This window comes from Nipponia nippon, unplaced genomic scaffold (assembly GCF_047370975.1).
Source record: "Nipponia nippon isolate SJK-2023a ecotype South Korea unplaced genomic scaffold, ASM4737097v1 scaffold_3, whole genome shotgun sequence".
In the NCBI taxonomy this organism is placed as follows: domain Eukaryota; kingdom Metazoa; phylum Chordata; class Aves; order Pelecaniformes; family Threskiornithidae; genus Nipponia; species Nipponia nippon.
Genome location: NW_028262347.1, coordinates 79,531,075 through 79,557,254, shown reverse-complemented (window position 1 = coordinate 79,557,254; position 26,180 = coordinate 79,531,075). Strand labels below are relative to the sequence as shown.

Sequence of the window (26,180 nt, the reverse complement as noted above, 5' to 3'; positions counted from 1 at the left end):
GTTTCACTGCTTCTTCCAAATCCTGCTAGCCTGTGGTACAGAGTACACAGTGGAGAGACCTGGTGCAGGACTGAAACACTCTGTCACTGGAGGTCACCTGGCTAGTCCAGCTACCACGTGTATCATAAATGCTTCTAGTCTGGTTGCCTCAATTTACCTACATCAGCAGGTATTGCTGACGTGCCGTCTCAATTTAAGGTTCACATTTGTCTTAAAAAATAACAATCGGTATGATCTGAGTGTTAACGCTCCTGACTCTCCTATCAACTGCAAGCGATTGCATCGTTAAAAAAAAATACGTATTCTAAATTACAGTTAGTAGTTGTGCACAATACTTGGTTTCTTCTACCTTATAAAAACAGCTGGATGAAAGTTAGTGGTCATCGAAGACGAGCAGCCCTACCAGCCAGACACTATCACGGGCCTGTAACAGGCACAAGTCCAAGTCTCCACCACCCCCTGCTTCTTTCAGGTCTCTGCCTCTCCTTATCATTCGATGCCGATTACAGGACACGGCAGACTGATGTGTTACGCGGTCAAAGGTCACGCAGCAGCGTATAGGTCTAACTCAAATCCAGTTCCAGTAGCAGAAGACTGACATGCTAGTTCCCAGTTTCAAATGCTTCTGTTTGCTTAGTTTTACCTTTCTGGTAACATCAGGATCTACACATACATTTCAAACGGGTTCTAAAATGCTTCTATTGTGCATGTAAAGTACTTTCCGTAAAGGTTTTCTTTCATTAAATATTGCTGAGCTTGGACCTCTCATGAATATTGATGCAAGCCTTAAATTTTCAAAACTTGTGCATTTTAGAAGATAATGTGATTTTAGAAGATACAATCTTCCCCAACAGCAATTTCTGAAGATCTTGGGTCCTTCTGAAGATTCCTGAAACTGACCACCCAAAATCACTAATTACTTTCAAATCTTAAGGTAAGGTATATTGTGAAAAGTGATGGAGTGGATGCTATTTGGAAAAGATCAGATGATTTACACATCAGTAACATCCCACGGAGTTCAAAACCATGTCCTTTCCTGGTAGCCAAATTCTGCCATTAGCAGCAAGTATATAATCTCATTAAAGTAAACTGTAAGGCTAGAGCGGAAAAGAATAAATAAAGACTCTGTGCACTGAGTAACTGCAGGGAGTCTAAAGCGGAGGATCTAATAATTAGTCTTATCTCTATCAAGGTGCAACAGAATAAGCTGAGAAGTGCAAGAATGCCTGACAAGGCCCTAAGGCTCTTCACAGCTGCAGAGAAGTCTCATTGTTCCGGAGAATTTTAAGGATGATCTCATGTGGAGAGAACATGAGAAATTTCTTTTTCCTGCCATGCTGCTGATGTGGGTATCTGGAAAGTCCATTTATCTACACACTTTTCCCTTCATACAAGCCACAGCTATGCCGAAGGTTCACTGTTGGGTTCCCCTTTGCGCGTCTGCTCAGGCACAGTGAGCAGTAGATGCACAAAGAACAGCCTCTGGGGCAGTTTCTGCTGTCCTGTGGAGGGGAAGCCCAAGGGAAAACTCACCTTAAAGAGAGAGACCTCTTCCTTGAAGTTCTTGCATTTCAGTCTCTGCTTTGCACAAGCCTTATTCAGGATACATTAGTTGATTCGGGCAAGTATTAAGATTCAGAGATTTATTGGTGATTATTACACATTCAAGCAGTAGCTGACAATTCGCCTTCCAAACTGAAGGAAACACCCAGGAAAAGAAAGTGGTCCTTCCTTCCCTACGCTCTAATACAAACCCAAAATACTAGCAGATAGGAAGGCAGTCACACACTTCATGTCTTTCTCTGGATGACATGGAAGTGCCCGAGTAACAGGTTTATGGGACTCTTCCTCCAAAACCAGAGCAGTTTCTCGTGGAAACATGCAAATGATATGGCAGCATCAAGTTGACAGGGATCATATACCTCTATCTGTAAAATTTAAGTTTCATTGTCGTGTTTTAAGACATGGTGGTAACTAGAATAGACATGATATGATTGCTTCTTCCTAATGTTCACAGTTGCTTCCCTTTTGCATCAATGTTTTGCTGAACAGGCAGGGCAAATGCTTTAACAGTGAGTCCTGACTGCAACATCCTACGCAGCCATTAGGCTAGTCTTCCACAGACAGCAAATTCTTGGTTTACGGGCCATCCCTTCAACTGTCTGGAAGAATAGAGGTGTTTCAGCAATCCTTGCTACAACTATTTTCTGTGACCAACCACTTCCATATTCTCTGAAGAAAATAATGAAAGAATTAGTTATACTGAAATCAAAAGGCAATGTATGCATTTTACATTTGCATGGTACTAGGGACTCATAGCTTTCTTCTACTCTGACAGAAACTGCATCATGGGTCTTCTGCAAATTCCCATTGAAAGCAAGTGGAATTGTGCCACTGGTTTCAAGGCGAGTTGGAATGGCTTTTGTGTTATTTTAAAGTGCAGCAAACAATATCCTTTTCCTTGGGTAGCATAAAATACTGCACTTGGGATATAAAAATTTGTTTGACTATGAAAAAAAGACCCAAAGCTTCTATTTTTAATGCCCCAGCCCTTTCAATGCCTACAGCCCTCCAGCCAGCTGCACTACTTTAACAGAACAGCGGTGGAAGAGAAACTGGAAAAAACACCGTAACTGAAATATAAGCAAATGACCTAATCTACAACATGGATCTGTAGCAAGCCTGATTCCACTGCCAGTGAAGTCCAAGACAAGTTTCATCTTCAAAGAAAGCAGCAGCAGATCTTTATTCAGTATAATAAAGCGTGAGCCGTCTGCAATTTCATATAGTTAAAACACGTTGACCATAGTTGTGTCAAGTGAGTGGTTATGCCACATGATTTTTTTTTTTTCAAGTTTCCTAATGCTCTCACAAGGTCCAGAGCCTTCTTTTTGCATTTTCTGAGAGAGACGAAAAAGAAATGGGGTCAGAGGGGAAGTAAATTGGAGGTTTGGGTTACCCTACACCTTTCTTTCTCACGCAGATGACAAATTTTATCATTCTTACTTCATGATTAAGTTTTATTACCTGGGATATTGTTGAGGCTTTCAAGTCTAACTTAGATCACCCCAACATCAACTGACAAAGCAAAATCAGACCTTTATTTACGTAGACTGCCAAAAAGTATTACTGGCAGGCTGAAGCACCCAGACAAAAGCGAATGCCTTTTGTTTCATGATTTGTACAAACACACCCTTTGCAGCCTCTAGTGCACACCTACCAATTCTGAAAATCCAAGAGCTGCACAGTACCGCTGATATTTACACTAGGCTGGGTGATGAAATCCACAAGGAATACCATTTAAATAGAAATTCTGACCCATGAAGTGACTATCATACTCCACAGATCTGTTCTCTGCCAAACACAACTAGTTCCAAGTCTGCCATCATGTGTCCCATCTGCCTTTCCAGTGATCCTGTACCGGCAACCTCACGCAGATAAACCACCCGAGGAGCCTGTTGCAGGAAGGGCCTCTAACACGGCATGCAGAGAGGGCAGATGGGGTTTGCAGCAAGCCACAGCTTGATCATCCTGAGAAAACACCACTCCTTACCCAGCCCCTTGCCTGTAACTGTAACACATACAAGGGACCTAACCACAGCCATTTATCTCCAGTCCATAAAACAGAATAACAGTACTGCTCTACCTCACGGGGTACTTTCAAGGGTTGAAATGAGTAAGGCTTTGAAGGCTGTAAAAAACTGAAATGCTACATGAATAACATCCAAGAGCCACAGGCACAGTCTTTATTAGTGCTGAATGCAATTATTATGACGATTTGAAAAAGCCAAACTTAACATTTAGAATCTGACTGAAGGGATTCGGACCTGATCGAAGAGTTTAAGCTAGAAGATGTACCTTACAATAACCCAATCTAGTTCAATGAGACTGTCTATATCCGATCCGTATTGCTATTTTTATTTCCACAGTGGAACTGCACTGCGAAAAATACTGGCCTGAGATGGCCACAGAGAAAACATATTAGCAAAAATTATTCAGAAATAATTTTAGCCACTTAAAATGCCTATGCTGCTCTGGTGTGTTCCATCAAGAAATAGTTCACAAGATTCTGCCTTGAAGGTTACACTTATTACTCACATGTACAGAAAACAGGACTTAGGACAAACCGTCTGCCTTTTAAATACAGGGGACTGAGGCATGGAAGAAGAATAATGTTCATCCTCTCCTAAGAAATAGTGCGAAAGACTATCCAAAGTAAATAAATAATTTGTGAACGATTATGCATAGGTTTTGGTTTTTTTTTTTTCAGTTAAACATTTCTTTCCTAATCCTTTTAGGACTAGAATATCATTAGCCTAATTCAAGACTATGTGCCGTATTTCCTCCTTCCCCCTCAGAACAAGGCCATACCAATCAGCGTGTGTTAATCTTGCAAATCAGTTTCTCTGAACGGCTTGCTTCTCTCAGCAGCTGTATGCTGGCTTCATCATGGAGCTGAAGTCAGCTGCTCTGATACTTGCCGCTAAAATGCAGAATGTCAATCACTTACGCTACTCATGAGAATTAGCACAACACAAGTCTAATTAGAAACTAAACACTGTGTTATCTGCAATGATTCGGAGATGGAGTAAGTTGATGCATGTTTTAGGAACCTTTCTTGCTGCACAGTAGTTCATGATAACACCCACCTCACAGCTCATTAGCGAATCAAAATATTATACTGTATAAATACTACTTTGCTCTTTTACATTTTACAGAAGCCCCAGGTCTCAGAAGCCTCCATTACAGAGTATATGTGATTTAGTTATATTGGAACATTGTAGGAAATGGAAAGCAGCCCTGACTGTCCAAAAACAGCAAAATGGAAGCCAATATACTGTATACTTTGGTCCTCTCTCTATAGAAATAGTCCCAACCAGCCTCAAGACATTTTAAACTGAAATACATATTGGCAGAACACAAAGAAATTATATACTGTATGACGCTGTACACGGATTCTCAGTACTTCTGCTCTGGATTTATTTCTTGCTCTTGCTCTTTTCTGCAGAAAACAATGTAAGCCATGATAAATCTAGACAGCACTACTGCAAGCTTGAACCAGAAATCCAAATGCAAGGAGGGGGAAACCTGGCAAAGAACTGAAATCAAAGATGTAAATGTTTAACAGCAAAAGAAGGACATGAAAGGATATGCAGCTGGTTTTCTGCACGGTGTCTCAAAATGGGAATTGGAGAGCACAAAGGTAGACCATGTTCTCACTTCTAGTTGAGATAAACATTTACAAGCTATTCATTTTAAACAGGAAGACATAACATTAGGACACGACCTTTAATTTCACTGAGTCTGTGGAGGCGAACCACCACAGCTCTACTGCAAGGCAGTTAAACATCCAGGAGGAGATGCATACTATTCCACTGCTTTGTTATTACAGGTGTACTTGATTTTATATTCAACGAGGAAGGTGCAATTTTATGGCTGTGTGGAAAAAATCTTTAAATGCTGGTGGGTGGATGCCTAATGATGCCAGACTGGCGTTGCAAAACATAATATGAAGATAAAGCATTGAAGAAGTTGTCTCCGTGCCAACGACCGAGCATTTAGGTAAATAATACTAAACCATACAGGCCCAGATTTGGTGTCATTACACTATTATTACAGATGCGTACCCTGCTTTTGTTCTTTTAAAAGGGTGCAATTCTGATGCATTATCATTAGCTTTTTAGCTGGAAGCCGACAGAACTTGAAAGACACCAACAAAAGACTGAAGATTAATTTACAGAGAAAACCTGCAGATTTTGAAAAGCCACGATCTACTTGTAGCTTGAAAGATGAAACACATTTCTTGTTTGCATAACATTCCCCATGTTTCCCATATAGAAATATGTTCAGGCAATTTTTTACTGTGGGAAACTCTTAAATATAGAAGACATCACTTTGTATTAACAGGCAAGTATACATTTATAGCATTTTCTTATAAAAATTAAAGTAGGTCAAAGGCTGAAAGGTGACAAGTTTGGACTTTTGTATCCCAACTTGAAACACCTTATAGGTGGATCTCCTGCTGAATGTCTTGAAACCTTTGGAAGGGCTATCGGCAAGGTCTCAAGTTTGGCTCTCCAACAGTGCCATTTCTAGAATTACTAGTCATTTTTAAACCTTGGGTCACAATCAAAAAAAAAAAAAAAAGTTTTGTAATATCCATACAATCCGTGATAGAATCTGATAATTCTGTAGGGAAAAAAATACTGTACACACATATTAAGGGCAAAATTATTCCCCATTGTATAACTGGTTTCTCATCATTAAGGGCCTTAAATAGACCCTCTGCTTTAGCTTACTGTTACTTTCCATCAGGAGAAGACTAAGGATCCCTTCAAGAGGTTTATTTCAGGCTTAGAAAACAGTTAGTTCTAACACAGGCTGCAACAGAGTACCAAAGCTCTGGAATATGCAATTCTCAAAGCTTGAGAAATTTTTTTTTTAAAGAAACACTAAACACAACCATGACTTGGGAATATAAACTAACTGTACCGAACTAGAAGTCTTTTGCATTATTTAATAACCTGGCAAAATGCTAATGCTGTATTTTATTTTTAAAAATTATAAATACTACTTACTGAAAGGCAAGTATACTATTTTCTATGAGACAAATATACAGTGCTTTGTGAAGTTCTATAATTTTCAGATAGGTCACTTGCATAAACCTGATTTTTACTAGATTTTTTTTACTGATTTTTTTTTTTTTCCATTCTAGAATACCTTTTTTGCCATTTAGTTTTCTTCAATAATAACATGGGCAAAACAAATATTGTTTGTGACTCTAGGAACTGTTTTGGATCAGGATTGCAATCCACGTCTATAACACACTGGACTGAAATCTCAGATCCTAAAGCATATGTTAACTTGATGACAATCAAAACTAGTGCTTGTATCTCATTAGATAAAATGCAAACAGCCTTCTTGCACATGATTTCTCAATGCATCGCAGGCGGGAAAGAACATTTAGGAATGGTATTTTATATTTCTCCTGTCTTCCACATGAAACATCTGTGTGCTCAACAAACATTAACAAAGAGACCTTTCACAAGGTAGTAGTGTATTATGTGATGGTGAAAGGAAGGTACAGACAGGTAAGTGACCTACAGAGGCCGTGGAGGAAGGCTGTGGCACAGCTGAGAGCAGAGCCTTCACCGTCCCAGCCCAAGCCCCCTGCTTTAAGCACGAGGTCAGTTTCCCTGGTTGGAGAAGCACGTAGGAGGTGGGACAGAGAAGTCTTCTACCCCACCTTTTAGGAAGACAAGTGTTTGAAATCTTATGAAGAGAAAACCACATTCAGCTGTTATCAGGTTTGGTTGCCAATCTAAAACTTGACAAGCCGGTTGAGAATTAGGAACATGTTCTAGAGTACCTAGACAGCACCTTATTGAAAGCCAGGGTATAGATTTCTAACTTCAAATAAATCTCAGTTTTACACAATTCTAAGCAGGAACAGGAATTACCTGAAAGCTTCTTCTAATTTTCAGTTGACTTCCAACTGAGAACATGCGATAACTGAAATTACCTCGCTTGCCATATCCTACCTATGAACATTTTAAGAGAGTATGTTTCTTTGACCCAGGTCTATTAAGGGACAAAAATGAAGACAAGAATCCAAATTTACAGCAACACTCAAGTGCTGGGAACCTATTTGTAAGCATTATGACAGCAAATATATCAGCATTAATTTATGATTAAAAATTCAGGAAAACATACGGTGAAAAGGGGGGGGGGGGGGGGGGAGACTTTCAGAAACACATCAAAGTCACCAAGTTTGCCTTACTCTAATTAAAGAATGGTCCTGGCTGGCATTTCCAGGCTCTGTAATGGCACTGGAATGTCTGATTTTGCTGTAAAATTCTGATTTTATTTTTGTTTCATGAAATTTACTGTACTTATTTAAAAGGGTTTTTTTAATAAGAGATTCACCTTCTATTTATATGCAGATTAAAATGATCTAACTTGAGACGGATTAGTCTTATGAATAGGGACCAGAGACACTAAAAAAAGGGGGGTCTGTTTTGTGCAGAAAAACTAGTACGGTCCATTTGCAGTTTAACAAAACACTAGGATCTTGTTGCAATGTGTATAAAGCTAGATGTTCTTCTTTTAGTTCTAGGACTGCTTTCAGGTTATAAACATTATGAGCTGTTTTTTCTGAAAATTAATTGCTATGGATCCAGGCCAGTGTGGTCAGGTGAAAAGCAGCAAAGGGCAAGACTGAGTAATGAGAATTTCGGTTAAGCCTCGAAACACATTAATAAAGGTAACATCTTAAAAATATGTACATACATACATAACGTATATATGTATGTTTTAGATAGTTCTTTATTTCTGGAAATAACTGTGGTTATTGCACAGAGAACAGTAATTTGTCCAAACCAAACCATAAATAATTAAGGCCAGGATTTCGAAATCGGATCTGTGTGGGTGGATTTTTGCACCCCCGCGGATTCAATGGCAGGATCAAAGATTAGGAAAGCCAGAAATACACTCAGAATCTGAATATTGCTGAAGTACAGCACCTGGCATTTCCAGTGCGGGGAAGAGTCTGTTTTCACTGCCACCCTCCCACCCGAATGCCTGACGAACAAATGCTTTCAAAGCAGCAAACAATCATATTCTTGTCCCACCCTCCCCACAGGAGCCAATTCCTACCGCATCCATCAGTTAGAGCTAAGGAAAAAACAGAGCTGGCATTCTAAGTTTCACTTCTCCTTACTATTCTAGTTAAAATAAGTTTAATTTAAACTCCTCATCCCAAGCTATCTATCAAGCACTGTTGGTTTTGGTTTGGGTTTTTTTTTTTTTACTTTCTAAAAAAAATAAAGCGTTTACTTTTATTTCAGCTGTTCTGAAAGTCATCAGAGAAAGACTACACCCATTACTAGGTGATAGTACGGAGCAGATCTGCTGGCTCCTGCTGAGGAAGTTGTTGACAGCTGTCGCACAAGAAGTCACTTGATGCTGACAACTGGACAATAACTGCCCACAGACTGAACTTCCACTTCTGGACAAAATTACTGAGAACGCTGTCAGGTTCGAGCATCTGAACAGAACAGCTCTATTTGCCCAAGCTGATCAAAGGACAGACACAGAGAGATCACAGCGCTCTGTTATTACCCTGGCATCCTCCTGAGAACTTGTGATGGTCAGGTATTATGTGACCGCAGCACATCTATGAGCTTTTAGCACTGGTCATCAGGAGACACTGCAGACACTGTCGTGTCCTCTACAAATCTTAAAGTTGCTGACTTGCTTTTTCTGTTCTAGAAGTCTGAAAATAAAATCTGCTATTCTCTTTGACAAGTCTTGGTCACTTTGCTTTTCCTCCTGCTGAGTAGGTCCAGAAGGTGACGAGGAAGGTTTATGTCCAGCAGGCATTTATGTGGATGACGCTCAGTCCCTTTCAACTGAAACGTGTCTGTCAAATACCCTAGCAGCAACTGGAAGAGAAGCAGGCTATGAATGAAGGCTATACAGCTGCAACTCAACCTCACTAGAAATGAGGTGGATTGGTTGCAGAAACTTAAAAGGTAATCGTGACGATGACTGCAGCTGTCCCTGAGGATTTTTTGAGCGTGTGTATGTTGCCAGGGTGTCAAGCACGTGTGTACATGTCATACTATGTTTTTTTTGCATTTTTGGTAAATTCATGTCTCTCTTCATATAAGAGAATTTGTTACATTTACATTTTGGAATCTTGACTTAAATCATCACCAGAACACAGCTCCCATTCATATGGGATAAAAGGGAAAATACTGTGGCCAACATTATGGACAGAATCAGCCTAGATAATGTCCCCCAGTTGCCTTAATTTGTGGGAGAAATTCAAAGCTGATCAACAATTCAGCTGATTTCCATGGAAACAGGATTTCAACTCATGAATCAAAATCGCATGAGGGCCAAAAATGCCAAACAGATTATGAAAATATTTTTCCACATTGGGATTCTCAAAATAGAAGGCAAATAGTTAAGCAGAATAGGAATAATAAATTCACAAGGGACTCATTTTTCATCATCCACACTATCTTTGTTTTGTACAGTGCATATCTACCTCGTATCTACACACCTACATTCGTGAAAGATTTCATTAAATGCCTTAAATATGAACACATTTTCATGGGTTTAGTATCTTTAATAACTTAAAAGCTGAAAGCACCTATATGTGGAGACAACACAGGATTAAGTTTAGTTCAGTGCCTCACCATAGGCCACCTCAAGATCTGGACTTAAACTTTGCTGGTTTAGGGGAACGGCTAAGTACATTTTTACTGTGTTTCCCAGTGGAAACATTATTGATAGCATTCTCTGCTTCAGAATTATCACTTCTCTTGAATACCCACAAAAAAATATGATTATTTCTCTAGGACACATTTGGAGTATATGATTTCTCTAAGCAAACAGGGCTCACTGTTACACTTTTCATAGAATCATAGAATCGTTTAGGTTGGAAAAGACCTTTAAGATCATCAAGTCCAACCGTTAACCTAGCACTGCCAAGTCCACCACTAAACCATATCCCTAAGCACCACGTCTACCCGTCTTTTAAATACCTCCAGGGATGAAGACTCAACCACTTCCCTGGGCAGCCTGTTCCAATGCTTGACCACCCTTTTGGTGAAAAAATTTTTCCTAATATCCAATCTAAACTGCCCCTGGCACAACTTGAAGCCATTCCCTCTTGTCCTATTGCTTGTTACTTGGGAGAAGAGACCAACCCCCACCTCACTACAGCCTCCTTTCAGGTAGTTGTAGGGAGCAATAAGGTCTCCCCTCAGCCTCCTCTTCTCCAGGCTAAACAACCCCAGCTCCCTCAGCCGCTCCTCATAAGACTTGTGCTCTAGACCCTTCACCAACTTCGTTGCCCTTCTTTGGACACGCTCCAGCACCTCGATGTCCTTCTTGTAGTGAGGGGCCCAAAACTGAACACAGTACTCGAGGTGTGGCCTCACCAGTGCCGAGTACAGGGGCACTATCACCTCCCTGGTCCTGCTGGCCACACGATTCCTGATACAAGCCAGGATGCCATTGGCCCTCTTGGCCACCTGGGCACACTGCTGGCTCATATTCAGCCAGCTGTTGACCACCACCCCCAGGTCCTTTTCCACCGGGCAGCTCTCCAGCCACTCTTTCCCAAGCCTGTAGCGTTGCGCATGGGGTTGTTGTGACCCAAGTGCAGGACCCGGCACTGAGCCTTGTTGAACCTCATACAGTTGGCCTCGGCCCACTGATCCAGCCTGTCCAGATCCCTCTGCAGGGCCTTCCTACCCTCCAGCAGATCGACACTTCCCCCCAACTTGGTGTCATCTGCAAACTTACTGAGGGTGCACTCAATCACCACATCCAAATCATTGATAAAGATATTAACCAGAACTGGCCCCAGTACTGAGCCCTGGGGACACCACTTGTGACCGGCTGCCAACTGGATTTAACTCCATTCACCACAACTCTTTGGGCCTGGCCATCCAGCCAGTTCTTCACCCAGTGAAGAGTATGCCCATCCAAGCCATGAGCAGCCAGTTTCTCCAGGAGAATACTGTGGGAAACACTGTCAAAGGCTTTACTAAAGTCCAGGTAGACAACATCCACAGCCCTTCCCTCATCCACTAAGTGGGTCACCTTGTCATAGAAGGAGATCGGGTTAGTCAAGCAGGACCTGCCTTTCATAAACCCATGCCGACTGGGCCCAATCCCCTGGTTGTCCTGTACGTGCCACGTGATGGCACTCAGGATGATCTGCTCCATAACCTTCCCCGGCACCAAGGTCAGGCTGACAGGCCTGTAGTTCCCCAGGATCCTTCTTCCGGCCCTTCCTGTAGATGGGCATCACGTTTGCTAACCTCCAGTCAACTGGGACCTCCCCAGTTAGCCAGGACTGCTGATCGATGATGGAAAGTGGCTTGGTGAGCACCTCCGCCAGCTCCCTCAGTACCCTTAGGTGGATCCCATCCGGACCCATAGACCTGTGTGTGTGTCTAAGTGGTGTAGCAGGTCACTGACCATTTCCCCTTGGATTGTGGGGCGCTTCATTCTGCTCCCTGTCTTCCAGCTCAGGGGGCTGGGTACCCCAAGAACAACTGGTCTGACTATTAAAAGACTAAGGCAAGGAAGGCATTAAGTACCTCAGCCTTTTCCTTGTCCTAGTTTCTCATCATCTCCAGAACAAAACCAAATCTGCAAATATCTGATTCAGCTTCAAGGATACAGAACAGCATGTGGTATTCTGCATTATACCAAAAATGCTTAATCATATTGTCTAGGAAGAACTTCTTCAGATCACATAACTTGGAGAAATTTTAAAACCTCTATAAAGATTGTGTAGTGTTAAGGACATGACATCGCTCAGATTTCAAATACATGAATATAAGAGAAAAAGTTTAGCAAATTTGTTTTTCAGCTTTTAAAGTAATGAACAGATTCACTTCCAAATTGAAGAGTAGCGCAAAAAAAAAAAAAAAAAAAAAAGGAATTAATACAATAGCTTTAACTGAAATTACTGGGAGTCATTCCATTCAATGAAAATTTTATCTGGCACATAGCTGGTGGTTTGTTCATTTGTTTTTTCTTGCAAATATCTTTATTATTTGGTCAGGTCTTTAAGATGGTTGAATATTTTTCCTTTAACTTTTCAGGTTTATGCCCAATTTTCTTTTCGAATAAACCACATGTACTGCAGATATATAATGAAACCTAGCAGAATACTTCAGACCTGTGTATTTGTTCTGCTAGGGTTTATTTATTCTTTCTACATATTCCTGGGTTTAAGAAACCTTCAAAGCACTACCCAAAGTAAAACAGCAATGTTACATGTAACTTTTTCACTCAAGGAATCCGGGTTTCCCAAAGGGTTTCCTTCTAATGAAATCAGGGTTTCCTTCTAATGAAAGTTAGGGTTGGTTTTTTTACACCACCTTTACTGATGCAATTATATTCCATCACTGTTAACAGTCAAGATTTTCAGCAGCTAGATGAAGTATACTGTATTAGCCTAATAGCCATATCTTTCTCAGACTTTTTAAAACCTGTTTTTCTTTTCTACTGGAGCAGAGAGCTAGGGGATTGGAAACTTCCAGTGATTCTTTTGTAGATTGAAATGGTTTAACTGTGTCTGCTCATATAAGACAACCCTAATTCTCACGGCTCAAGAAGGAGAACAAACAAAAACTACATTACCTTTCTACCTTAGCCGGAAGCACATATTCTCAGAAAGGAAACAGGACAGAAAACATCAGCTGCTATACCAAAAATATACAGGCATAAAATAATTCAGGAAATTTGAGACCCAAATCCCTTCAAAGTTTATGAAAAAGAAAGCCCATGCACTTAGAGCTAAACTGGATGAATCTATCACTTGACTCAATACCCCAAAGAAAATGTGGCATATTAAGTTAATAAAAAACAAACAAATGTACAGCTAATAAGTCTGAAAATTCAAACCTTAAGTTCCTCATTATAAAAGCCACAAGTGACTTTCTAAGCAGAACTACCCAAACCACTATGCTGCATCCCTTGGGACAACCAGTTTCCCTTCTCATCTTCTTTGCTGCTTTTGTACTGATGTATAAAAGTTTAGTTGTCTGGGGCCCAACAATTTTCAGGCAGCTTTGAGCAGTCACCAGTCTAGTGATGAGATGATCATACGTGATGAAAGGACAAGGTTAACTCACAATTTCTGAGTTAGCGTTAGTGTTTCATGTACCAAATGATGAATAACAACATGAGAGGCTCCTATTCTTCTAAAATATAATTGGCTTTTCTTTAGAGAACCGTGTACAGAAACACAAAAAATGGGGGTAACATTCAGGTCATGCTCAGACAGATTAACTTCCTGGTGCCTCTTTCGAACATTATCTTCCTACTTATCCTCCTCTCTCTGAACTGCAGATGGGTCACCACAACTTTGCTTTTGACAGCTGTTGTGCTTTTCATGCAAACATTTCGGTGACTAACGAGAGGCTGCTAACCCAAAGACACCTAAAGGCTGGCCTTCACCACCAGCCCACTTGGACCAGTTTGATTTCATATTCCTTCACACGTGTTGAGCTCCGCAACAGCCTCTTGTTTCCTGTTCTGCTGAAACCGAACTTGCCTTCACCTTGCTGAAGCCCCACCGCACTGCCTGTTGTTTTCCTTCTGCCTCCTCTCTCTCTGGCCGAGGACGGGAGAGCCCACGAGGTGTCAGCCAGACACGCACTGCACAGGCCCACTGCTCACTACTGAATTATACTCTTATGACTGTTCCTACCAGCCCCTAACGTTACTTTGCTTTCATACATTGCTCACAGCCTTCATTTCACCACTGTCCTGGATGGCTGCCTCCCCACAAGCCGACCGCACTCGTCCTCCTGCCCTCTGCTTCCCAGCGGCGCCTTGCTGTCGCTCCCTGCAGCAGTGCTGCTGGCTGGCTCCACGTCCCCACCACCATCCAAGTGGCTGCTGATCCACGAGTGTAGTGCAAGTACAGTTGTTGCAATCAGCAGATGAAAACATATGTGGCAACCGCTTTCTGCAGTGGACATGTGCTACAAGATCTTGAATTTGCTTAAGCCTTGCTGCAAATTTCCTCCCGTCCCTTGGAAATTTCTCCATAACTTTAAGTCCAGCTGCTTTTTCACAGAAGAGGCTGCACACAGCACTGAAACCTCACTAACGATGATTTCCACGCTCCTTCCAGTATGTGTTCAGAGGAGCGTTACCAGCACAGTAGCACAGCAGCATCCTTCATGAACCTGTCTCTGCCCTGTTTCCTGGATTCATTTTAAGCGTAGCTTATGTATTGCAAGAGCGGCCATCGTTTTGCTCCTTTCCCTGGACAGTTCAGCTGCTCTTGTTCTTTGATTCATTCATTCCTTCAGGGTTAGATGTCTTTTTCTCAGCAATTCCTCTTATAAACTGGAATCACATGTCCCACAAATGATCCTGTCTCTAATCAGGAGACCTTTTATGTCTCTGAAGTACATGTGCATGCCAGAATTCTCAGCAACACAATGCAAGCATCTCTTCCCTGCTTCTTGCTTTCGGGATTTAGAGAAAAGTATCCCTGTGATACCTTGTGTGTATTTTCCTCAAATATTTTCCTCAGCTGTTCCAGAGTTTGTGTATTAATTCCTGGCAATTTTATTTCACTCTTTCGTTTTGTCCTGTGAAGATGTAAAAAAGCTGTACCTTCACTTTGCCATTTTTATTCCCTTTGTCAGCTTCACATACAGACACAATTCTTCCACATGCACATGAAATCTGCTTGGCCTGGAAGTTTTGCATTCCTAGTGATCTGGTTCCTTGCAGGGGATTAATTTGCCCATTTCTAGGTGCTGTTAATCAGATTTTTTTCTCTCTGTGGGTCTCTCTCAGCCTGCCTAATGCTAACCATGTTTCCATGCACAGTATGCTAGGTGAGGCTCCATATTTTTGCAGCCAACTTTAATATGGGTACTCAGAGAGCTTTACTACATATAATACGTGGATATTTCAGTCAGGTGCAATGAGTATAAAATACCCAGTTTTTCAAACTGGTAAAACTAGGCTCCTCTTTCCAAATTCCAGTTGGGTTGCCACAGTCACAGTGACAGGAGGTTGTTCTGACAAGCTTGGCAGACACCTCCAAATCTTCTGAAGTATTCTCCCTCACCTCCCTGCTGCCTGAGTATTACATTTCTTTTCCTAGACTTCTAACGACCATGTTTAAGAAAACTACAACATTCTCTAACGGAGAGTTTCCTAAGAAGAAGTGAAGGTGTCAGTCAGTCCCAATTGCAGATAAACATTCTTGCTTGAAAATTTCTGGAAGCATTGCTTGAACCTAACAAATCACCTAGCAGAATGATTTTTCTCTTCTGCAGCACAGCTCCTTGACTCTGCAGCAGACACAACCTGTCTCCCCATTAATTCACGCCTCTAAGAGCTTCTCAGCCCCATAAGCTGAAGGGAAATTATGTTTTAATCAAGTACATAAGCTCTGAAAAATAGTCAGAGGCTCTGCTCTGGGAAGATGTTAAAACCTGTAGGAACAGAGCTCCCCCTCAGTCCCTCCTGCTGGGCTGAGTTGCTTTGCAGGTGCAAAGCGCCTTGCTGCCTCCGGTTGAGAAGCTCCACTGAGTCACCGCCAAGGGTGCTCCTGCCTGAGGCACGGCATCAAAGTGCTCTCCGACCATCCGTCCTCATTTCGTAGGTGGAGGTGGCCATTAACATTCACATGACAGCCAGCACTTCAAACCGGGTCACACACAGCCACCCCCGGAAGGACTGACACTGTAAAACAGACACAGCATCCTTAGGTCAAGTACACCAGCCAAACAATGCTACACCTCAAAGAAGTAAAAACATTGGTTCATTTACTTTAGAAGAGTAAGTGAAAATACCGCAAAGACAGATGCGAGAACATAAATAGTTTTGAGAGGTTATCATATCCTTAATTCGCCTTCGCCATAGAGCAAGATCATCAAGCCACACCACCAAACAACACCTCACATCCAACTGCTCTTCTCTCGGGAGAACAAAGGTGCTGGAATTCAATCTTCTGGTGCCTCTCTTGGAAGCTTAAGTGACAGCAAATTTTAAGGGCTAAGATCAGGGATTGGTGCAGGCCTCCCTTTTTGCAAATGCGATTTTAAGGCTCAATGTAATTGTTGCTAAAAATAAGGTAAGAGAAGGGTTCCAGTCTTGCACTATAATGAACTTCAGGCTCAATTGTTTGAAGTAAAATTGCATTGATGAGACCAGATCAAAGACAAATGAAAAATCAGGTATTTCCTCTAGAGGGTAAAACTTTTAGGAGGGTCATGCTTCAAAAATCAAGCAGCCCTTGCTGCAGTTTAAAGGCAGAGAGATCTTGTAGTCAGATTTGATTTATTATCAAAACAACAACAAAAAAAAGACACAGGCACATGAAAACATCAGTGTCAGAAAACACTCAAAGAAAACCAAACGTAGCAGCTCCTATTACCAAGTCGAAGGTGCGAGCAATCTTGCTTTGTTTTAGAAATTAGCTGCAACACAGACAACAGAACGGCATTAGTAACAGCTACAACTGTCTCCCATCCCCAGGCAGTAAACCTCCTGCAAAACTTCAGAAGCACCACCATTTTTAATTCCTTGCCAACATATACACTTGTCATGATTGTTGGGATGCCAACCATTTCATAATAGAATCCAAACAGCACGAATTTTTAATCCAGGGAATACTCAGAGCAACTTACGTCAGTCTCAGCGCCTCATTCCGGAGTCTGAGAATAATATATGGCACAGCTCTTACAATTAAATCTAATATACACTTAAAATTATTTATTCTTTCATGCTTTTATTTATAAATAATTGTTTATTGTGGCCAGTTTACTAAATCTGAATTTTGTGGGCACACAATTTCATTGTCTAATAATACTCAAGAGAACTGAAATTAAAAAAAAAAAAAAGAGCAGAAAGGCCAGATAATTTCTTGAACCCAGGTTGTACAAAACCAGTTTTACAGATGTACCTTCTGATTATGTCAACCATCCTAGTAGCCCTAGACTCACTCATGATTTGTGGAGCTCTTCCACAGAGAGCTGAGTGGTCAAATGGCATTGATTAATTTCATTTCTAGCTGCTAAACCATATCTAAAATTGGGAAAAGGCCACATTGCACTTTCTTTATACTATTATCCTATAATCAGTATTTGTAGTCAGAGCAGTAGTGGTGCATAAACCTATGAATTTAGAGCAGTCTGTGCGCCCGTGACCACAGCAGTTCCACATTTACATTAGAAATAACATGTCCTTAAATTTACTTCTCACCAACAGCATGTACTCTGGCTCCTTCATATACCAGAAGCAGTTCTCTCCCATAAAAAAAAAAAAAAATTAATTTAAAAAAAACCCAACAAAATAGAAGAATCATATCCTGTTTATCACATGTTTAGATTTAATTAAAGAATACCAGATATCACCTGTAAAAGGGCTCCAATATCTTCAAAATACCACCTTCTCCTATTCTGCTATCAATCTCAAGAATTGCTACAGCCCCTGACAGGCAGCACATCAGGCTGGAACTGTCTAGTGTCTTCAAAAACACCAGATGAGAGAGAGACTGACCTCAGAACTGGTAGGGTTTTACCCACCATCTAAACCTGGTTTCTTAAAAGCATACCCAAAATGTCCCTTCTCTCAGGTCACCTGAAGAGATATTCTTCATTCAAGGTCCAACGTAAAGGAAAAATTAAAGACTAGCCTCTAAGCAGTTATTACGGGCCACGCTGTCAGAAGCGAATGTTAGTGCTAGGCACCAACTGGTAAATGAGAGCAAAGATAAGGTTCCTAATCAAACATCTCCATGGCTGTGTTACAGGCTGTCTGGATGCTACAGCCACTCTGACCAGCCGGTGGGCTGCTCTGGTAGTGCTAAGGACTATCTGAGAGCACTATTTGAGACCTCTAGGAAGCAGTGAAATTCAATGGTGAGTTTTAAATCGGCTTTAATTGTACACCCAATCTGTGTTCTGCACCAGTAATACCAAAGTTGGGATCTGGTTTCATACCTGTGACTTGTTCACAGAAAAGAAAACTTGCCATTATCACCCAGCCATATCACTGAGCATGCCTATAAACTACTAGGGCATGGGTGGAAAAAACCTTGGGAGCCATGAGAATCATTAGATGAGAGACTAAACTGTTAATGAAAGTCATGCAGTCCGTTCGACTGGATGTACCCGAGGTTAGTTTAGCACTAATGCAACACTATGTCTCAAGTACACCAGGGCAGAGTAGAAGTCACTTTGAGATACAAGACAGCATACCTCACACCGTGTCAAATACCTAACAGAGGAATTCCTCACCACAGAGCCAAGTCCAGAATGACTGTATTTAAAATTGTGGCTACTTCTTAGGGGAGAAGACAGCAGGCACCTTTAAGATCCATTCATTGATTCTCTGAGGTGCGTTTAATTTACTAAGAAGGCATGTTTCTCAAATCCATTTCCCTGAAAGTATTAAAACCACACAGAAGCCCGAAGACTGAGTAACATAATGTCTGATACAACAGAGAGACAGAATTGTATTAACAGATTCATCTGTCAGTGATGAACTGCAGTGTCATACTAACATTCCAAATGAGAATACTGGCACCTTTTTCACATCCCCTTTCTACCCCGATTTTGACCACTCTCGGTAAAGAAACAAATACACTAACTCATATACATGAAAAACTGTGACGCTAACAAATTATGATACTTCCTAAAAAGAGACAACTGACTTCTGGTGTTTAATCAGCTTTTTTAGCAGAGAGAATTTAAAAAAATAAAAAAAAATTTGCAACAGGAGCCAATCTGCCATCCTGCTATTTCCAGACCTGCTCCAACAGGAATAAGCTGAAATACCGACGTGCCTGATGTAGAAATAATATAGATGTCCATGATGAAAGAGCTTTAGGTCCCAAAACACAAGGAGGACTCTATGCTTTGGATTTATACAGCTCTGCCTCCACTAGCTGGTTGAGGATGCTTTGCCATCAATTGCATGCACAGGTACAAAACATTATTAGCAATCACCTAAGTAATTTGATCTCCAGTGCAGCATCTGTCAGGGACAGCCACATGTTGCTAACTGTAGTGATTAGGCTGCTGGTGTAAATAAAAATACAAAGCTTCAACACCAAGACTCTTCAAAATTCAGCACTGAATAATGTATCTGGAGTGTGTGATGACTTAATTTTATTTCCTTCAATGTCAACATTTTCAGTAAAACCTCACTGATAATTTTGATTTTCTGCTTGTATATATTTAATAGTTTTTAATAACTAGGCCATTCTACTTTCAAACAGGGAAATGAAGAAACCTCTTTTTATTACAAATAATAATTCCGGATGCATTTTGCAAAGCAAGAACACAGAAGACACTTCTGCATGTGACAGAGGTGCCCTGAATTCTCCTGTTAAAAGCAGCACACCTCTTCCCAGTCAATTGAACAGGCACTGATTCCAGTCCCAAGCAATATGGGTGTGCGGGTCATCTCCTGTGACTTCAGTCTGCTAGACACTGAGTGCCCAGGAGCAGGCACTCACCATACCTGATGAACAGGATACAGGCACTTACAGAAATAACCCTTCCATCCAGAGCAGATTTTTAACGTAGGTGGAAAAAATCACCTATCTCACTTCATCACCTACAGAGAAATTACGCTCCTACTGCTTTAATGTAGGAACTACCAACTCATTTGATGTCTATTTGTCTCAGATTTCGCTTTAGCTGGGTACGTAGCTTCCAATGGTAAGAATTCATAGATGATAATCATGGTTTCTATAAAAATTCAGTTTCATTGATTACGAATATAAGCAAGTTACTGGAAGTACTCAAGTAATATTATGAGACTATGAAAATATTTGGTAACCTGTTTGGTAATTTGTAAAAATATATGTATGGAAAATAAAGAATATGACTTATACCGAAATAAGAGAAAGAATATGACTTACCCAAAATACTCTGAAGTACTATTACTGCCTTTCTCCTGGTTACCCAGGGAATTTAATTACCTTCTTACGCTATTCCTTGCAAGCTCTTTTTGTTCCTTGAATCTTCAAAATAAAATTGCTTTTTTCAATGTTAGCTGGAGCTGAGCCACTTTTTCTTGCAGGACCTCTTGCACAGGAATTACGTACAGAGAAAAAGAGCTACATACTGAAGACCACTGCCTTATTTATTTAAGCCTATCGACATTTTTCAGAACCTATCAGAAAAAGTTTTGAATTACAAGGAACATATACTCATCTCACAATCAGTTTTCAGCCGGAGATTCAATCAGCCAGCTGAGTGTACGAACAAGGATTTATATTTAGAGGACTGAAGAGAAAAAGGTTACAGTTAAAGCATAAAGTCCTCAAAATTTAGAACACGCTGAAGGTAAGACTGCCCTCTTCTCGGAAAAAGCTAACTGTTTTGACTGAAGTTGCCCTATCACAGTAAGGCTGAATAATAGGCTCAGCGCTGAAAGTTCATCCCAAGCATTTTAAGTTTGGCAATGTTCTAAGGAACTGAAAACAACGCAAATATGAGGCAACCAGCTTCTCCTACAATTAACCAATTAACTTTCCCTGCTTTACTACTATCATTTTAGTTGGACGGAGAAAGTCAATACCTTTCCAATGAATTAACTAACTTGAGGATGTGTCTTAATCTTTATGTTACATACTATATTTCTATTCCAGCACATTCCTTCTCTGAAAAAAATAGGGTTATCAGTCATTTCCCGTGGACTGGAAAGAAATCCAGACTTGAAAGGCTTGCAAGAGCAACTTAATATTGGAGCAACTGCACTCTTCATTTTCTGCATTCATTTCTCACCAGCCGAGTTAAGATCTCTTGTGTACAAGGGAATCTGCTTTTCACAGGTGGGTCTAAAGATTTAGGTAAGAAAAGTCCAAATTATTCAATGTCTTGTGAAATTACAAAGAAAACGGCAGCTGAAAAAAAAACCCAACCCACACAACTAAACCTCTTTCTTCATCTGAACACGTGTAACTTAACTTTCAAGAAATGTAACAAGCACTGGGTCAGCCTTTCCCCTCTGCTGGTTTGAGGATTTGAGAATACCACACTCCCTGGTCCAGAAACTGAGAAATCAGAAATAAGCAAACTTAATTTGAATCTGTGTTCACATCTGTTTTCAAAATGCCTCATTTCTCACTTTGCAACAGGTGAGACAAGAACAGATTTGCTGATTTCTCTTTCTATCTGGAGCAATGAAGCATCAGCAGTGCTGCTGACAGTCAGCTGCACCTATCCAGGACTTGGGAAGTATGGGAGAAGAGTTTCTTCTCCCCCTGAGAGTATCCAGAGCAAGCGTATTAGAAGGAACATTTATTGGGCATTAACAGATTTTTGAGGTATGTTCCAAAAAAATCCTTCTATGAATACATAAGAGAGAACCAACAGAATGAGAAAATAGTAAGAAGATTATTGAATGATAGTTAGAGCCCAAGACATAAAGGTTCATTTTTACAAAAGAAACCATATGATTACTGAGAAAATTGTGAAACAAAATACCAGTAAAATGAAAGAAAGTGTTACTTTACTACTCAAGAGGTTAGTATTTGTTATACAGACTGTAGATGTTCTGCCTACAAATTTTTTTTCATTAACTATTTGTGACAATATCATTGGGCGTTACCTGGTTTTATTGTTAGCTGGGTTTCTTCCTCAAAAAAAGAACTTCAACCTGCAGACACTTTAACCTTAACAAGACTTCATACTTAAAACTACATGAGGATCAAGTTTTAGAAGACTGTAATTTAGTCTCTGATCTTGCAATTTATTCTGAGGTCTAGTCCTAAAGAGATATATGTATTACTGTACATCAGAGGTAGCGATAATAACTCACTATTTTCTTAATAAGAATGACAACCTCTTAACTAGACTGATTTTTCCTCTCTATTTTTTGTAAGATTCTTATGGTGAACTATTTATGTTTTAAATTCAGCATAAAACATATGAAACCCCAAATCTCAGCTTTTCAACACCACTGGCACATAATAAAAGACATAAACCAAGACAAAAATCAGCAAACTAGTACCATTTCATCAACGGAAGTCATCACTCGATATAATTATTTTAAGGCCTTGAAACTCACAACCCCCCCAGTACCTTTCCAGTAGATATGCAGAGCCCCAAACAAATGCCCCTCGTTGTGGCAGAGATAAACGGGCGTCATAGCCAAATAACACACGCTATTCTGGACCAAGCTGTGAGAGGAATCAAATCATAGACTCAAAAGGCCCTTAGAGAAACTGTGTTGCTGGCAACTGTCTTACACACCAGTAGCCCTCCAGGACTGATATTTCAGCTGATCTCAACTGTCTCAGAACTGACACAAAAGATGCACAACTCCTTAAGTTAAAAGGTCCGTCACATATAAGGCTTTGTCCTCAGACACAGTAAATCCAAAACACTTTCTATATTTATACACATGTACGCATGAACACACATATAGTCACCCACGTATATGTTTCCTATGCAAAACAAAGTAACATCATCCTATGCCGGGAGTCCTGTTCAGCTTTATCATGTTCTTGATTTAATCCATAGCTGGACCACGCAGGCTACAGATCAGTGCAATGGATTCATCAGCAAAAGGGTAATTTACACTATCTGTTTCTAGAAATAAGACACTGATGTAATGGTTATATAAGTCTTTGCATGTTTTCATTAATATCTCTGGTGGTCTGGGGAGTGCACAGCATGTGGTACCAGTGTATAGCTATCATTTTTATCTACAGCATTTGGAATAATAACAAAAAAAAAAGTTCGCATGGTTTTCCTTTATTGCAGATATACAGACAACAGGAGGATAGGGGATAACCAGATTTAAAAAAAAAAAAAAATAAATCTGCATGCTATTGATTCTCCCACACTTATTACCGACTGCTATGTTTTCTACCACAAATATTCTCTTTGATGTTAACAAGAAAGATGAGATGCAAAGGCTGCAAGAATGCTTATGCCCGTTACTGTCTTAATTATAAACTTGTCTGACTATAAACAAATGAAAAATAAATTGTTTGTATGCCCTGGCCAAACTCCTAAGGCTATTATGTGAGCGTTCCATTATTTGTCGTAAGAAGCATTTTATATTGCCACAAATGTAAACACCTGCAATATTAAGAAGTGTACCTGATATACATTTAGACAACAAGGTCTTTGACATGGATTTTAGTTATATATATAACTTGAAACAGAAGCAGGAGAGAAAGATTCATGTATACGAGAAAGTACTGATACCCCTTGGAAAATGCTCTTTGTATGAAAGACTACAACTACAGTCACAGAGAAGGTATCTTGGTGACACCCCAACCACCTGTATTAAATTGATATAGCAATAAAGAAATAAACTGGAAGAATTTCATTCACCAAATGTAAGATAATGGATACCACTACTGAATACAAAACAACACCACTAAGAACAAGGCAATGACATTAACTGTATACAGTGCAAATATTTCAGCTATTTCTCAGGAGCTACGTAAGCCAAAATATATTGTACTACTCAGCAATTCATACTTTCCATACTCACACTAAAGATTATTTTTCATAGTTAAACATTTCTGTACTTTGGCATATATTATCAAAAAATAAAGAAAACATAACATATGCTTTCATTTGTGAATAGCAAACAATTTCTTCAAATATATATATATATATATAAATTTTTTTTTTAATCCTGGTAGTAAACTTGGGCTTACTGTTGTTTCTGTTTTCATTATTTTAACAAGCACTGCACTGAAATTTTCTTACATGGAATCGCTCCTATAAGCATTTCAGCACAGAGGTCAATGCACAAACAGTATCTTCTTCTCTGCCCTAGAACTATACCTTCATGCTTCACATCAGCTTCTATTTTATAACTAAGTTGTTTCTTCTTTTTTTTAATCTTACCCCAAGTTTCAGAAGAAGCTTCTAGGAGTCCTGCAGACAATGTGATAGAAAACTTCTATTCGGCTGCTTTCATCCTGTGTTTTGAATGACGGTTCAGATGAGGAAGAGCTTTTTCGGTGTTAAACTGCAATTCTTCTGCTGTAAATTTCACATTCCTTACAGGGAGACTACATCCAGGCTGATACACTGGAAAAGTAATTAAAACAAGGAGAAAATATTTCACCATGCATAAACATGTAAATACATATCAACTGAAGCAGCAAATGTCTGTAAGGGTTTTCTTCTTTCTGCTCTTGTAACTCTTGGGCAGGATCATCAATATTAGCTGTAAAAGAAAGGATGCCTGAACACTGCATTTAGATCTCAAATATACAAAGAAGTATGTACAGAAGTGTGAGTCTGAAAATCAAAGTTTTACAGAAATATCCATTTTTTAAAATTGGGTCCTATATCAGAGTGTAGGCAGGGAAGAGCAAGACATTTTTAGTGCACACATTTTAACTTTGCAAGAGCGGCAATTCTCAAACAATTCCCCATAAAACGATTTTATTCTTTTTGTGTCCTTTTTATCAACACGCTGCTAGATACTTCTCTATCTTAATCCATTAGCTTCGAGACTGCACTGTACAGAACAACAGTCTGTCAGGAAACTGCACTGTACCACGAGGAAAAAGCAACAGATCGAGCAGTGTGCAAATATATTTCCAACTGCTCTCTATACAGTGAGACAAACTGTAAAAGAAAAGAAGTTCTCTGCATTGTAAAGCAGGACAGCAGTATTGTTTTGACCTGTACACCGCATGCATTTCAGCGACATGAAAAGCACGGACACCTGCTTTTTGACTTACAAGTCACGTAGCCTGTAAAATAACAGAGTAAATCTGATCTGATTAATTGTCCAGTATAGGAGTAACAGAACCATTTCTCAAACATCTTGCGGTTTATTTATTACAAAGGTTTTCTAGTACGAAGAGTAACCGTGTTACCGACAGTGGCAATACCTCACTTTGTAACTGTACAGCCTGTAAATTCACACTGGAGATTTCCTAAGGACACTGCCTACTGTTCAGGAAGCCAGAGATGGACTCAACATCGCAAGCTTAAATCTAACACAAAACTAACCAATGGCTGAAGAATTATCACGCTTTTTAACTAGAGAAGCGCCTCCTCCACAAAGCTCATCTCTTGGTAAAAATCCATTCTGCAGTTTGCAAGAGAGGGGCCAAGCCTGGTGTGCTGCGAGAGACTCATCCCCATCTGCAGTGTGTATCTGGAAGCTCGTCATCTCGGGTGATTCAAATCTTGCAGAGACAGGAATTCCCTTTGCCCCGCTCACACAGATGCTTGGGGACAACTCAAAGACTCTTTGAGCAATATTCGAGTATCCTGACAATTGAATCTTTAGTCGTTATTACAGTGCAATATCTACCTTTAAAAATGCTTGTCCCAGACAGGTTAAATATGTAATAAAATCCCCCGTATATTTAATAAAACCAAATTTATTTTAGTATCTAAATTATATTTAATAAAATTAAATATATTAAATATTAAACCTAACTGTATCCACATAGAATACACAAACATACAACCTTCTATTGAAACATATACGCTGTTGTACTCGGCAAGCAATTTATATAGTGTCAGGGTGATTAATTTCAATCCATATTTCTAAACACGTCTTAGAGCATTAATGTATACGTTAATTACTGTGCCAAGCAGATGAGCACATAATAGCAGTTACCATTTTAGAACTTTACAGACATGGTTCACTATTTGAAAAAAACCCTT

The 26,180-nt window shown here is 40.0% G+C and overlaps 1 protein-coding gene across 14 annotated transcripts in view; it reads right to left on the bottom strand.

The window, feature by feature from the left end:
* The window catches only part of LOC148054717 (uncharacterized), a 338,774-nt gene that overhangs the window by 57,401 nt on the left and 255,193 nt on the right, over positions 1-26,180 (bottom strand). For all 14 annotated transcript variants that reach the window (XR_015706635.1, XR_015706634.1, XR_015706636.1 and 11 more), the window contains one exon: positions 24,393-24,578. The gene's annotated coding sequence lies outside the window, so the exon portion shown is untranslated. The remainder of the gene's footprint in view (positions 1-24,392; positions 24,579-26,180) is intronic.